This window comes from Octopus bimaculoides, chromosome 1 (genome assembly GCF_046866305.1).
Source record: "Octopus bimaculoides isolate indiv1 chromosome 1, ASM4686630v1, whole genome shotgun sequence".
NCBI classification, from domain to species: Eukaryota; Metazoa; Mollusca; class Cephalopoda; order Octopoda; family Octopodidae; genus Octopus; species Octopus bimaculoides.
The window spans coordinates 171,468,910-171,484,809 of NC_142928.1; the positions used below are offsets into that span (position 1 = coordinate 171,468,910).

General features: G+C 33.7%; 1 protein-coding gene across 4 annotated transcripts in view; it reads right to left on the reverse strand.

The window, feature by feature from the left end:
• Positions 1-8,481, reverse strand: part of LOC106870663 (uncharacterized) — a 1,027,926-nt gene extending 1,019,445 nt beyond the window's left edge. For 3 of the 4 annotated variants that reach the window (XM_089362748.1, XM_089362724.1, XM_089362742.1), the window contains exon 1: positions 8,160-8,299. The gene's annotated coding sequence lies outside the window, so the exon portion shown is untranslated. Of the gene's footprint in view, positions 1-8,159 lie in introns of all 4 variants that reach the window. The other variant, XM_089362728.1, reaches the window with a different exon arrangement.
• Between the last annotated feature and the right edge of the window lie 7,419 nt (positions 8,482-15,900).

A 15,900-nucleotide genomic window follows, 5' to 3' on the forward strand; every position in this document is an offset into this window, starting at 1 on the left:
CTGATATTGTAGCCCCAAAAGTGATTTCTTAACAGTTTTATTGAGTCCCCTCCTTATCACTTCACATTAAAATTATTTTTGTCTTAATGTTGATATATTTACTCATATTCATGCGCACACGCACACACACACACACACGCACTCGCACACACAAACACACACACACATATACACACACACGTACACGCCCATTAGCTTTGATTGTGGTTTTACAAACATCTGCCTGTTTGTGTACGTGTACTGATAGCATCATGAGACATCTAGTGAACTGATTGCCGGTTGCAATGTGTGAATCCAAATTAATTAATACATATGCTACATTTAAAATGTAATGTGTCCTTCATGCTAATGAGGGCTTCGCCGTTTGGCGAAATATATATGTATATATATATATATATATATATAGAGAGAGAGAGAGAAAGATCGGCCAAACTACTGGCTGGATCGAAACGTACGTAAGTGACTATGACATAATATACAAAATGACTCATTACATAACCTAAACCTCCACACTGACTCATTTCACAAGCTCCACATAATAAAACAACGGCTATCTAGTCCAACGAAAATGCTTTTTCTTGTATTTGTTGCTCTATTCTCCAAGTAAATACATAAACTACTGTTTAAGCAACATATTACCAGCCTCTGGACGCCCTCTTCCCAAGACAGTACCCATACAGGTGATCCCCAGGAGTGCCTCCGGATTTAAACATCCCCTGGTTGCTTGGATGCTTCAGACTACCCATGAAGGATCGAGGCAAACCTACCACTTACCTATATATATATATCTATATATATATATATATATATATATATATATATATATATATGTATATATATATATACACGTATACATATATATATATATATATATATGTACATATATATATATATATATGTACATATATATATGTATATATATATATATATATATATATATATATATATATATATATATATATATATATATATATATATATATATATATATGTATATATATATATATATACACGTATACATGTATATATATATACTTGACATACATACATATATATATGTATGTATTTATGTACGTATGTATATTAGTCTCTGCATTTTGATTAGTAACTGTCTGTCACTTTTTTGGTTATCAATATGATGAAATAGAGGAGAGACATGATAATACATACACCGGGAACAAATATTTACAAGCACTTCGAAATATGATGTGCCTACAGTGCTTAGAGATTTTTTTTGCTGCTGAAACATTGCCAGAACATGCATCATAGATTCAATTGTATGCGTTTATTACATGATATTTTCGGATATCCGTGCATTTGGGACCATGTGTATAGGACAATTGTTTATTGGTTGTAAGCAAATGTTTATTCGTTTTGAGTTGTTACATTTGTATGACCATTTTTCGGTGTATGGTAAATCCATCATATAAGAAATAAGCTATTTGAGTCAGCTTGTATTTGGAAATAAATAGCGAATTCGACAATTCCAATCTTTCCTGTAAAACTATAAGGTTTTTTTAGTATAATGCTACACTTCTCCAAGATACCTATGACATATTCTTGAAATATGAATATAGGTAAGCACATGTTCTGTAATAGACCAAACAATCTCATAAATGTTAGTTTCATCTCTTTAACTTAAGTTAGTTTTGAACAGTGAAGTATTAAGCGTCTTTCTGATCATTTGATTGCATACATATGCAACGAAGCTTTTTTCTCCACTATGCTCTACATAGTTGCTTTGATTTTCTATAAATTCAACATATATATATTTTTACATAATATTTGTATTACAAGGAAAACGGCAGCTCGATAGGAAGACACGTATTTACTGAGTGGGAATATGTTAAGTTGTTGCATAATGGATGCTCCAATTTTGGAAGGATTTTTCCCGATCTTATTTATAAATATTAGAATGATCCAAGCAACATGCGAAAGGAAATTAGAGACAATTAACAATATAATACCCAATTACTTATATATTTGTGTTTATGAATATTGGTATTGTACATGCATTTTATGCTATCTTTCAAGACACAAAATTTCTAATGCTTCCCGTAATGTGCAACCGGCTTAAGAGATTTTCCCATTTACTAGTGGTAGTAACTAAGATTTTAAGGAAAAGTAGCGACTTTAAGTGGATATACTTACTAAGTGTTTTGTAAGGGTAATATGAACCTATACCTGAATCAAGAATCATATCTAAGAAATTAACTACTTTTAGATACATATCTTTCGTGAACTTTAAATCTAATCCTGTAAAATTTTCTTTCCTAGCGACACCTCTTGTGTGGTTCTTCATATTTCACGAGATATGTTGTCCATTATCATGTTACAGACCGAACTCTGCATGCGGCAATCTTTACGAATCACCAGAACGTATTCGAAATTGTAGAAGTTTTAAAATTTACAGACTTCAACTCCTTCGTGAAGACCCATGACTACAGCAAAAATTTCTTGGCTACTACATTCTAATCAGAATCACATTAGCATAAACGTTAAAAAACATTTCATTGTGCATAATAACGTTAGTGCCAATTTATTGAATGGAAAAATACCAGTAGCGAATTCTAAACTTTTAGAAGAACGGTTTAGGTGTAGTTGGATATAACTCTACAATATCGAACTGCATAAATTTACGGAAGTGCTTCTTATCTATGTTCTTGAATCACTTAATGACAGATAAACAATCTTTTTATCATGGGTAAGAACTAACGTATATATTGCTGAAACTTATATTTACTAGACCTACCTATTTCTCTATTCCCGTATTATTAATCTGCAAATTGGGATCGGCAAGGAACTTTATACACTTAAGCTTTAGAAGTGTTCTATGATTTAAATAATCTTAACACTTCTTATCTATCCTCTATTTTTAGACTTGTAGCTAGTTCTTTTGTTTCTAAATTAATAGGATGGTAAGCACTAGAGGTTGCACACTACTAGATACTTGTGACATTCTTTAAATAATCAGTGCAGTTTCACGATAATTTTTGTAAAAATGTGCGGTGTAACATTCTTTATTTAATATCTTTCAATACTTTTCCTGTTGTGCAGAAGTCGACAATTTCGATTACATTACTCATCGAAAATTGAAAAGAAAATATAGTGATCACAAAATACTAAAAACTGCATATATGATATATAGACAGACAGACATACATACAGGCAGACAGACAGACATACATACAGGCAGACAGACAGACATACAGACACACACACACACACACACACACACACACACACACACACACACACACACACACACTAAAAAGCGTGTATCTATTAGGTGTCCTTCATACATACATACATATAGATATATATATATGGAACAAACGCGTGTATGTGTAAATACAAACAGCCGTCATTCGTAAGCGAATATGACTTCACAGTCTGTATAATACTTTCGCTAATTAATTTAGGTGCATATGTAGTCAGAAGCAGCCATAGACATCTAATTATACACTCGTTCAGGTCATTAGTGACTTATGTGTATTTAGTTTCGATTGGAAAACACACCGATACACACACCGAAACACATCCATCCTAAACATATACACGCACACACTCGCGTAAAATTTGACATAAATAGTATTACTACTAAATCAATGGATTTGTAGAAATGTTGATTTGTCGGAAAACGATCTTTTTTTCTCTGCTCTTGTCTGCAGATTTCCAGTCCTGCTGAGGTCAGCCATGTCTTCTTTTTTCTGGGTTCTGTAAAGTACTAATCAAGTAGTGGATTGATTCGTTTCTTCCTCGCCCTCTCTCCTGTCTTCTCTCCCCTTATGCCAGAAATATGACTTCTCTGTGTGAAAACCTGAGAGACATATTCTCTTTGTTCCAAGACAACCAAATTCACTCTGTCGCAGTGGATGGAATGTTGTTGCCGAGGCTCTGGTAGAATTTAGTCCAAAATTACTATTGCTGATATTATTAATAGCAATTTATAACATGAGTAACTTGCTTTGGGCTCTCATCACCTCGATGAATTAGCAGGAGTGACCATCGATACATATGACATGCCTAGGGCATTCATTTTAAATCTGTAACAAACCATAATTTCAGGTCTGATTCCAGCTGATTTCTTTCACAAAGTAGGAAATAGACCTTCAGAGAGAAAGAGGTAGAGGAGATTCAAACCTTGTACATAAAATTGCACCTTATTTTCGACCCTGAAAGGATGCAAGATAAATTTTACTCCGACGAGATTGGAATTCAGAGTGCAGAGTGTCGGAATGTTGCCGCTGAGCAATCTATTTCAATTCTCTGACGAACAGTCCATGGCCTGCATTATAATACAGGTACACGACCTCATTTTGTCGGGCCTGTATAAGTATATCACACTCTGTTCTTAACCGGTGCATTTAGTAACAATCAGTGAAGAGAGAAAGGTAAATTCAAAATCAATAGGATATGAAAGCAGATCGGAAAGACACGTAACCAAATCAAGTAATCAATATTGCAAGACACTGCTCTATAATAAAAAACTTCTTTCAAAGATGCTAGGCTAGAAATTTGAAGTAAGGCAGACAGTTAACCCCAGTACTCATATTTTCCCCACTACCTGACTACTATCCAATGGTACTGACTGCAAAACAAGAATGGTTAGAATTAATATTCACAATTCACGGGATGTGTAATCGCAAGGTCGTTTATTTCCATGCTCAATTAATACGGTTAATATACGGTTCTCAGTAACAGTAGGAATTTCTTACATAAGGACAAAGCCAGAAATTTGGTGGAGAGGTGCATTCCAGGATATAGTTCTCAATGCATGACTGATACTCTATTTTATCGATTATGGAAATATAACATGCTAACCCAGTATCGGTGTGTATTTGAAACCAGAATGTAATGAACCAAAAGAACCTCTTTAAAGTAATTTGACCGACGCTTTACTGATGCTGCCAATACATCGCTTTCAGTATGATAATAAAGAGGACTATAAACGAGAGGGGACATGTAAAAAGGAATAGATAATGGTTTCGAATACAGGTACACCGCATTTCACATTAAAGTAAGGGTCGTAATTGAAGAAATGAGACTACAGTTCCTAACTTAACACTAAGAAAATTAAAAGCAAAGTTAAACTTCAGCAGAATTTTAAGTCACAGCATAAAGGAACATAACAAAATCTCTCGTGTCATTTTGACTGCTTTCATACTAAATCTGCCACCAAAATCACAGCGGATTCTAACATACAAGGCCGAAAATTGAAGTGGAGGTTTATACACAATCGTGTGTATAGACCCAGTACTTGAATAACTGTATTGCTTTTATTAAATTTGAAAAGAACAAAAGACAATGTCGTTCCGGGTAGGAATTCATGTTTGGAAAACAAAGGGACTGTACTAGAATTATTGACGATAGTTGCCAAATTCAGTATTAATTGTATATTCCGTATAATGGCTTTATTTTTTTTCAATGAATATAATTCGTCGTTTTGTATATATATATATATATATATATATATGTGTGTGTGTATGTGTGTGTATGTGTGTGTGTGTGTGTATGTGTGTGTGTGTGTGCGTGTGTGTGTGCGTATGTACGTATATGCATATATACATATACATGTACATAGCTGCATATATGCATATGCATATATATATATATATATATATATATACATGAATACATATATGTATGTATATGCATATATACATACATGTAAATACACATATGCGGGCTACGCACACATACACCCCCCATACATACATACATACATACACACATATACATGAACATGTCCAGTATGTTAACAAGTAAATGACATTTTGATTTCTTAAATGATAAGTTAAGGAAAATGATGATAATGATGTTGATAATACATTATTTTTTTTTAGTTATTGCAACTTTGGAAACTAAGAATACAATAGGATATCTAGTGATTTCTTTGTTATACAAACATTAGAAGTTTTGGCTGTAATGGTTTTCCATAGTTACGTAAACATTTCTCGCAAATTCTATGCCTAGTAGAAATACTGAAGACGATAATGATAATGATGGGTAGGAGGAAGTAGAATGAAAATAGGTGTAGGAGTAGGTAGATGATGATAAATGTGTTGTGGGTGGTATGATAATGATAATAACGTTGACGATGTTTGCCACTGCTGCTGCTGTTGTTGCTGCTGCTGCCGTTGCTGCTGCTGATAATGTCTGTAATGTTAAGAATCATGAATAAACAAAAGTGAATGTATTCGTCCAGCAACACCTCCACCCCTTCATCATTATCGTCGTCGTCGGCGTCGTCGTCCTCTTTAATCATCATTCAGATTGAAAGTGAGGTGTATTGGTTGTCGAAATGGTTAGATAACGGGATAGGCACTCGAGAATGGTGCTATATTAGTAGTATAGTTACTGAGGTGGCAGTTGTGTGTAGTTGTGACAATACTGCTTGGTATATTACTTGCTAGAAATAGTTAAGGACGATCGCAAGAGCATTGGTGACTTCTTAACGGCATCCTGGTGACGGCGGTAATGGTGGTGATGGTATTGACGATGTCACATGGCAATGGTATGCTGGTGATAATAATTATCATGATAATTATCATGATGCTATAGATAATTGATAATGATATAAGTGGTATGGCATGGCATGTTGGTTGTGGTCTTAGTAACACCATAGTCACATGGTAGTGGTAGTGTGGTGCTATAGACGTTAGTCACATGTTAGTGAATGGTGGCAGTATTTATGATGGCATTAACGATGGTAACATACCGGTCGTGTTAGTGGTGATGGCCATGTGTTGGGGTAGCGGTATTCGATAGTTTGGGTATGGTAGGGCAAGGTTGTAGTGAGGATTACGGTAGTACTGACACTGACAACATGCAAGCGGTATAGGGAGTTTAGGCAGTGACAGCTGTAGTGTTAGTGAGGATAGTGACATAGTAGTGGTGGTGGTGGTGGTGGTGGTGGTGGAGATAATTTACTGTGGTGGTAGTGATGGTGGTGGTAGTGGTGGTGGTGGTGGTGGTGGTGGACAATGTGGCACTCCGTGTTTCACATAGCAAGCTGAAGGCTGTCTAACTCCGAATGTCACTACCGGAGCTATAGGGTGGGTGGGGGGGGATGATATTCGTAGTGAGGTGGTGACAATGTCTATGACGCCGATGACGACTCTGATGATAACGATGATGATGATGATGATGATGATGATGATGATGATGAAGAGGAGGAGGAGGAGGAGGAGGAGGGGGGCATTGGCGGTGTTTGTGATGTTGGTGGCGTTCGTGTCGTAATTCAGGCTATAATGATTGTTATGATGCGAGTAATCACGACGTGAATCCTGACACTCGATGCGATGGCCTGCCGTGTCGGTGACGGTGATAATAATAATAATGATGCTAATATGAGTGATGATGATAATGGTGAAGAGGAGGAGGAGGAGGAGGAGGAGGAGGAGGAAGGCGGTGGAAACAGGAGGTGGAGGTGGAAACAGGAGGTGGAGGTGGAGGGCAGCAAGGAAGGAATGCTGATGGCCGTAGTGCAAGAAGTGGCATCTTTCACAGACACACAGGCACGGAAACATACATATACGCAAACACTGGTGTACGTGCACATATGCACCAATATGTGTGTGTGTGTGTGTGTGTGTGTAGATATATGTATATGACTAATATTTTATAGTTATATATATTTATAGGGGATCATACACACACACGTATACATATATATCCATATGTAAGGGAATGTAATACATATGCACACGTGTATATATATATATATATATATATTTATATATGTATATGTGTGTGTATGTATGTGTGTGTATTTGTGTATCTGTAAGTGTGTATATATATATATATATATATATATATATATATATATATATATATATATATACACATATATCATAATATAATACAGTATACATATATATTATATCGACATGAGTGTGTACATACGTAATTACATATATATATATACATATATACGTATATACATGCATACATACATATATGCATGCATACATACATATATACATATATACATGCATACATACATATGCATATGTGTATGTAGGTATATGTATATATTCCTTTATTCCTGTATACAGTCACACATTAAAAAAACATAGACATACTGAAAATTAAAAGCATGGCAAGAGCTTATACGAATTAATAAAATAGAGTAATAAAGGATAAAATAAAATTGACCTTCTGTTTGTTAGTTTGCAGTGTATGGTCTCTGAACTGATGCATATTTTAAGAAGTTGTATTTCAATAAGGTTCTGCTACAGTTCGTTTCCGTTTGTAGTAGTAGTAGTTGTTGGTGTTGTTGTCATTTCACTTTTTACTTTTAGTTTTTTTTTTTTTTTAATTTCTTTTAGACGCTTATAATATTCTCTCTCGGTACATTTTCTCTTTGTAGTTTTCCTCTCCCTTTGTTCCTGCTTACTTTCTTTTCACTTCCTACTCTTGTTTGTTTGGAAATGAATTTTTTTTTTCCTGATATGTTTTCCGATGTAAAAAAAAAAAATCTTTGTTAATAATAATAATAATAATAATAATAATAATAATAATAATAATAATAATAATAATAATAATAATAATAATAATAATAATAATAATAATAATATTGATAATAATGATAATAATAATAATATTATTAGTAGTATTAATAATATTTATTATTATTATGTTATTTCTTTTGAAATTTTATTATACATCTTCCAATTTTAGCTATACATCTTTTTTGTTAATTTTTATATTTTTATACTGAAAATTTTGTACATATAACATCCTGTTTTTTTTCTTTTCATTTCTATTTTTTTAAATTACTTTTGACATTTTCTTTTTTTGCTTACATTTTTTTTTCTTTGTTGTTAAATACTTTCTACATTTTCCCCACAATTAAAAAAAATCTCTATACATCATTTTCTTTCCAATTATTAGTTTTCATGTTGTGGTTGTGGTTGTGGTTGTTGTTGTTGTTGGTGGTGGTGTTTTTGTTTATTATGTGGATGATACATAATACCACTCATGATGGTAATAATGACGATCACATTCGGAATTTGCTAAAAAAAATTTTTTTTACACTAATACACGCACACGCGCGCGCGTAAAATACTTTTAAAATAACATAATAATAATGGCAACGGAAATATCAATAATAATAATAATAATAATAATAATAATAATAATAATAATAATAACGTAATCCTTCCACTTCACGTAAAAAAAAGAAAACCAACTGTTGAGGTTATGTGGTTGTGGTAGATAAATGATATTTCTTGTTTATTTAATTAATTTTCAAAAAAATTAATGTGTTGGGTGTGGTTTTGATTGATATGATGAAACGATGTGAGTATGGATATATATATGGATGTGGAATGGGTATGGTTATGGTACGGTATATATGTGTATATGTATATATATATATATATCACTCTCTTTCTCACTTTCATCGCACGCTTCCTGCTTTTGTTCTCCCCACCTTTTTTGTTTTTCCTATATTATTTGCTATTATGTATGCGTTCTCACTCCCTTGTCTGTGTTATTTGTTATGTTCTTTTTTTTTGTTTTTGATCTTTTTCCTGGTGGAACACAGCTGTAAATAAGTGAGGGGTCGTGAGCGTGGCGCGAGAATTCAGACCAATATTTGTATCATCCATTGTTGTTTGTATACTTACAGCGTGAGCTGGCTGGTTGGCCGGCTTGCTGGCTGTTTGGTTGGCTGATATAGTAGATATAGTACTGCTGTTGTTCGGCAAGGCGGTGTGTATGAGTAGGAGGGTAGTTTTGAGTGGAAAAACTTCGTAGTAAAACCTTTTGCTATTTACTGCACTACTACTACTGCAAGCTAGCTGCTTGCTACCTTACAGTAGAAGTATGAACAGCAGCAGTAGTTATTCCAACTTGAATGGAACTGTGAGAAATAGAGACAGAGAGAGAGTTTTAAGAAGCTAAAGAGAAAGACAGATTAATAAATAGAGAGAGAAAGAGAGAGAGAGAGACGAATTAAATTTTAGATTAAAAGAGAAAAAATAGAGAAATTGTTAGATTAACAGAGAGACAGATCGATTAAACAGAGAGAGAGAGAGATGAGTGGGAATGTGAGAGAGAGAATGAGAAAGATTCAGAAGGAGACAGAAAAAGAAAGAAATAAAGAGATACAGGAGATAGAATATATAGAAATATATAGAAATTTTAAAGAAAAATTGAAAAAAGAGAAGAACAGCGAAGTGAAAAGAAGATAAGAGAATGTACTCGGTAACAGATATGGATAGAAATAGAGGGGTAAAGGGGTCCTAGGAGAGAAAAAAGAAAAAGGAATATGAGAAGGTGACAAGTGAAAACAAGGTGTAGGAAAAGATAGAGAAAGAGAATTACTGAGACAGAGTAAAAGAAAGAAGTAGCGGTGGTATGAAAAGAAATCAGGATTGGAAGAGAGAGGGAGAGGGGGAAAAGAAAGAGAGAGAGAGAAAGTGAGAAAGAGGAAGAAAGAGAGGCCGACAGAGAGGGAGAGATGACGACAAAGAGACAGATTGAGGGGGAATCGCAAAGAAAGAATTAAGAAGGCGTGGAGGAGAAAGTTTTACGATGGTAACAAGAAGGAATAGGGTTTAAAATGTTGTGAAAATGTGGAGAGAAAAAACACAGGAAAGAAAGGAAAAATAAAGTGAGACAAATAAAAAGGGGAGAAAAAAGAGAAATAATGCAAGAAATAACTAAATAAATAAATAATGAAAATAAATAAAGGAGTATAGAAACCAAGGATGGAACCAGAGGAAGGAAAACGTGAGAGAATTGGAGGAAAAAGCAGAGAAAGAGAGAGAGAAAGAGAGAGAGAGAGAGAGAGAGAGATAGAAATAGAGAGATAGAGATAGAAAGAGAGAGAGATAGAAAGAGAGAGATAGAAAGACAGAGAGAGAAACATAGAGAGAAAAAGCGAGCGAATGAGAGAGAGAGAAGGATGCAGAATGAAAGAGGTAAAATAAATGAAGAGTTAGAAAAGAAATTAAAGACAAAAAAAAAGAGAAGATAGAAGAGCATATTTATAGAGTAGGGAAGAGGAAGAGAGAAAAAGTCATTTTCATAAATGGTAGAAAGAAATAACAGAATCGAATGAAAAGAAAGAAAAGAATAACTTTAAAGGAAGTGGTAACGTGAATAAATTGATAGATAGATAGATAGATAGATAGATAGATAAAGTGAGTGAGTGAGTTAGGGGTAATAAAGATAAAAAGGAACAAGGAAAAACAAAGATAGAAATTTTACTTTTTTTTGTATTTGAAGAAAAGAATGGAATAAACGAATAAATGAATGACAATAAAAAGAAAAGTAGAAAAAGAAATAACTTGAAAGAGTAAGGCAGACGGAATGATGGACGAACAGATAGAGGAAACTGTAAGAGAGAGAGAGGGTGAGAGAGAGAGAGAGAGAGAGAGAGAGAGAGAGAGAGAGAGAGAGAGAGAGAGAAGCAGATGATAAGTGGTTTGGTTTGAAAAGAAATCTCCCAAAAAGATTATAAAAAACATCAGTAATAACATCTCTTTCCTTCTTTGTATTACTTACAATATTTTATAGTATTATTAACTACAATATTATTAATGTTTAACCCAAGATCAAAAATGATCCAAATGTGATTATCATGTTCTTGCCTTTATTTCAGTCACACTGTATTTATCTATCCATTACATAATCCAATGTATCGTTCCGAATGTGTGATCTGAAGTTTATTTGGGTGTCTATCTCATGCAGACTTGCAAAGGCTCCCTCGTTGATTACTATAGCTGATAATTGTAGCCAAGTAGCAAATAGGCAGAGTTATTTGTCGGGTCCGGGATCGTATGGAATAAATACCTTGAGAAATTTTTCCGAATTAGTTCGATTCGAGTTGAAATTGAGCAGAGATTACCTTCTTTTTATATCCTTTTCGGCAACATCCACCCCTAGGGGTCAGCCCCACTTAAGTGGCAATATACTACACTTTATCGTGCAGTTACTGTTAATACTTCATTTAGAGATTTAACATTGCTATATATATATATATATATATATATATATATATATATATATATAGTGCTCCAGCATGGCCGCAGTCAAATCACTGAAACAAGTAAAAGAGAGTAAGATATATATATATAAATATATATATTACATTCTATTTATACCCTTTTGTACCAAGCATAGCATAACATCGGTGATGTGGAGAGCGGAAATTTTTACATGGGCAAGTGTTGATCTTTGAAGTAACTTGCAACATCCAACCCAAGCAATATTTTGTATGGAATGCAGAGGCACCGGAACGCCAAATAGATAGCTCTGCGGCAATCATTCCTCCTTACTACGTTAAAAACAATCCGAAATTAGCTCTGAATTTCGTCCTTTCGGGGTTGACAAAGAAGAACTGAATACGGTCCTGTACAAGGGTTAATTCTTCTCTGTCTCTCAATCTTTTTTTTTTTCCTGTTGCTTTGATTTTCTCTTTCCTGAATATAATTGATTGTGTCTAAAGATGCCCAAAACATGCTATATACTTTAACAGCGCCTCTAAGACCCCTTTATTGAATTGACGACCCAAATTAAGACAGTAACTCTTACCCTCACATGTACACTATACAGCAGTCTTTCTGTTTCATAAGGGTTATCCGTGATAGGAAGAAGTCTGAGAATGACCATCTGCATTAACGGAGAAAGCAGTATAAGTTCGCACAATATGCTGGATGTAGCAGCTAAATCTCCCTGAACTCACACAATGAACAGTTTTAAGAAAATAAAATATCGATTAATAGAATACCAATTCTACAAAAAGAGAGGATGGTGCCTTTCATGATAGCGCTGAGGGATCATCACTCTTTCGGAGGCGATAACCAACAGCAAATATAAAACCCTGCATTAAAGAAATCGTGGTAAGCGGTTACATTATTATAGACAAATTTTAATAACTATGTTAGAATTACTGTAGATGCTGTTGTTTATGTACATATCAGCATTGACAGGATATACCTATGATTCAAAGGTGTACCAATACCATAATTATAATTCCTGCGCCTTTTCGAATGCTCCCAATATAATTTTTCATTGGATTTTTTCGCATAACCGCATACAGACTGCCATATTTTCATTCGGATCTGTGATGTAACTATCGGGCAATCCCATAAACAATGCGGTTTCTCAATTGCATGAACTAAATGTCAGAGGGGGGATGGGATAAACTACTTGCATCAGCTTGCTATAAAAGTAGGTAGTAATGTTACCTTGTACTTATTCTTAGTGCAAATTTTAAAGAGTGTAGTTCGATCTTAACAGTTATCTTTTCAAAGCAATAATGGAAGTGACAAAGGAGCATATACGGCATATTTCGCTTTATGAGTTCAATAAAGGCAACAACGGAATGAAAAGTGGGAGGAATATTAATGCAGTATAAGGGGATAGTACAATAAGCGTAAACCAGTGTCAACGGTGATTCCAGAAATTGCGAACCGGGAACTGCAGCCTAGAAGACAGCCCTCGTCCTGGAAGATCTGTAGAGCTCGACAGGGACGCGCTGCAAACCCTGGTGGAACAAAATCCCATCGTAACTGTTGAGAAATTAGCTGAGATGCTTGGATTTGGTCATTCAACCATTCATCGACACCTGCGTGCCATTGGAAAAGTCAGCAAATTGGGTTCCTTACAAACTTTCTGAGTCTAATCGCGCGCAGAGAATGAATGTGTGCTCTTCTTTGCTGTTACATCTCACGAATGAAACTTTTTTTTTGCCCAATAGTGACTGGTGATGAGAAATGGGTTCTTTATAAAAATGTCAAGCGCCGAAGACCGTGGGTAGGGAAAGGAAAAACACCGGCACCCCAGGCGAAAGAAGGTCTTCACCCACGTAATGTGTTGTTATCTGTTTGGTGGGATATGAAAGGTTTAGTCCACTTTGAACTTTTAAACACAAACTAAACCATAATAAAGGAAATGTACTGCGAGCAGCTTGAGCGGCTCAAGTCGGCGATAGAAGAAAAACGACCGTCATTGGTTTCATGACGAAATGTGTTCTTCCATCAGGAAAATCTTTTCTACTCTAGGCACAAGGCCTAACATTTTTAGGAGGGTGCCAGTCAATAAGACCGACTCCAATGCGCAACTGGTACTTAATTTATCGATCCCGAAGGGCTGAAAGACAAAATCGACCTCGGCGGAATTTGAACTCAGAACGTAAAAGCAGACGAAATACTGCTAAGCATTTCGTCCAGCGTGCTAACGTTTCTGCCAGCTCGCGGCCTAGTTCTTCCATCAAGATAATGCTCGGCCATATACAGCGAGGATTACATTCGAAAGGATGAGCAGTTTGAATGGAAAACGATATCTCACCCACCATATTCGCCGGACATTGCCCTATTATTTATTCTGCTGTCTTCAAAATCATTTTGACGGAAACAATATAAATCCTGTAGACGAGTCCAGAACAGTTCGAAGGAAGTATTTTTCGCCACGAACAAGGGAATTTTTGAAGAGGGCTTTGCATGTCTACCAGAGAGATGGAAGAGCATTTTAGAAAATAAAGGAAAGTATGTTTTAGATTAAAAAAGAACTTTGCTTATCTTAATTTTAAAAACTAAATGAAGTATAAAAAAACTGCATTATTTATGGTATGACCCAATAAATAGAAAATATGCATTTAAATACAAAAGTTAATATTGATATATTTTCCAGCTTTGGACATACTACATTAAAAAAAAACAATCCAACATAACAATCAGCATTTCTTAAAAACGTTCCAGCTGTTACCACCCAGTTTTTTTGAGAGTATTCCAACATGATAATCACATGATATATACTTCCCAATCATTTTTTTCTTCAAGGACGTATTGACTAATATAGTACGAGATATTTATGCCTGAAAAGTATATGGTAGGCTTGAATGTAGTATCGTAGATAATTTGAACATACTTGGGGCTGCCCTACAACAATTAGTGACAGACATGTATACGCTAAATGCGTACTTAAGTATGTGTATATGATTGCATCAGAATACATACATACACAAAAGCACGCACACATATGTACATATAAATATACATATACGAGTGTGTGTGTGTGTGTGTGTGTGTGTGTGTGTGTGTGTGTATGTGTATGTGTGCGTCAGTGTGTATGTATATGTATGTATATACATCCGCTTACAATGCAGAATCAGATTGGTATTAAAAAATATTTGAAGTAGCGTTAACTTATCCTGTAAAATGTTATAAAATTATTCAAAGTTACTCGCACACATGTGTGTGTGTGTGTGTGTATATATATATATATATATATATATATATATATATATATATATATATATATATATATATATATATATATATATATATATATATATATATACATATATATATATATATATATATATATATATATAAATATATATATATGCATATATATATATATATATATATATATATATATATATATATATATATATATATATATATATATATGTATATATATATATATATGCATGTACATATATATATATATATATATATATATATATATATGTATATATATATATATATATATATACATATATATATATATATATATATATATATATATATATATATATATATATATATATATATATATATAGGTATATGTATGTATAGACAGATACGTATGTATATATATATATATGCATACGTATCTATCTATACATATATAACCATATCTATATATGCATATATATATATATATATGTATGTATATATAGTCTTACATAAATACATGCATGCATATATACATACATTCATATATATATATATATATATATATATATATATATATATATATATATATATATATATATATATATATATATATATATATACATTTTATTGAGAGACACAAATATACAGATATAAACACACACGTGAATACACACAGTCCCCACGCATTTCAGTCATGTGGA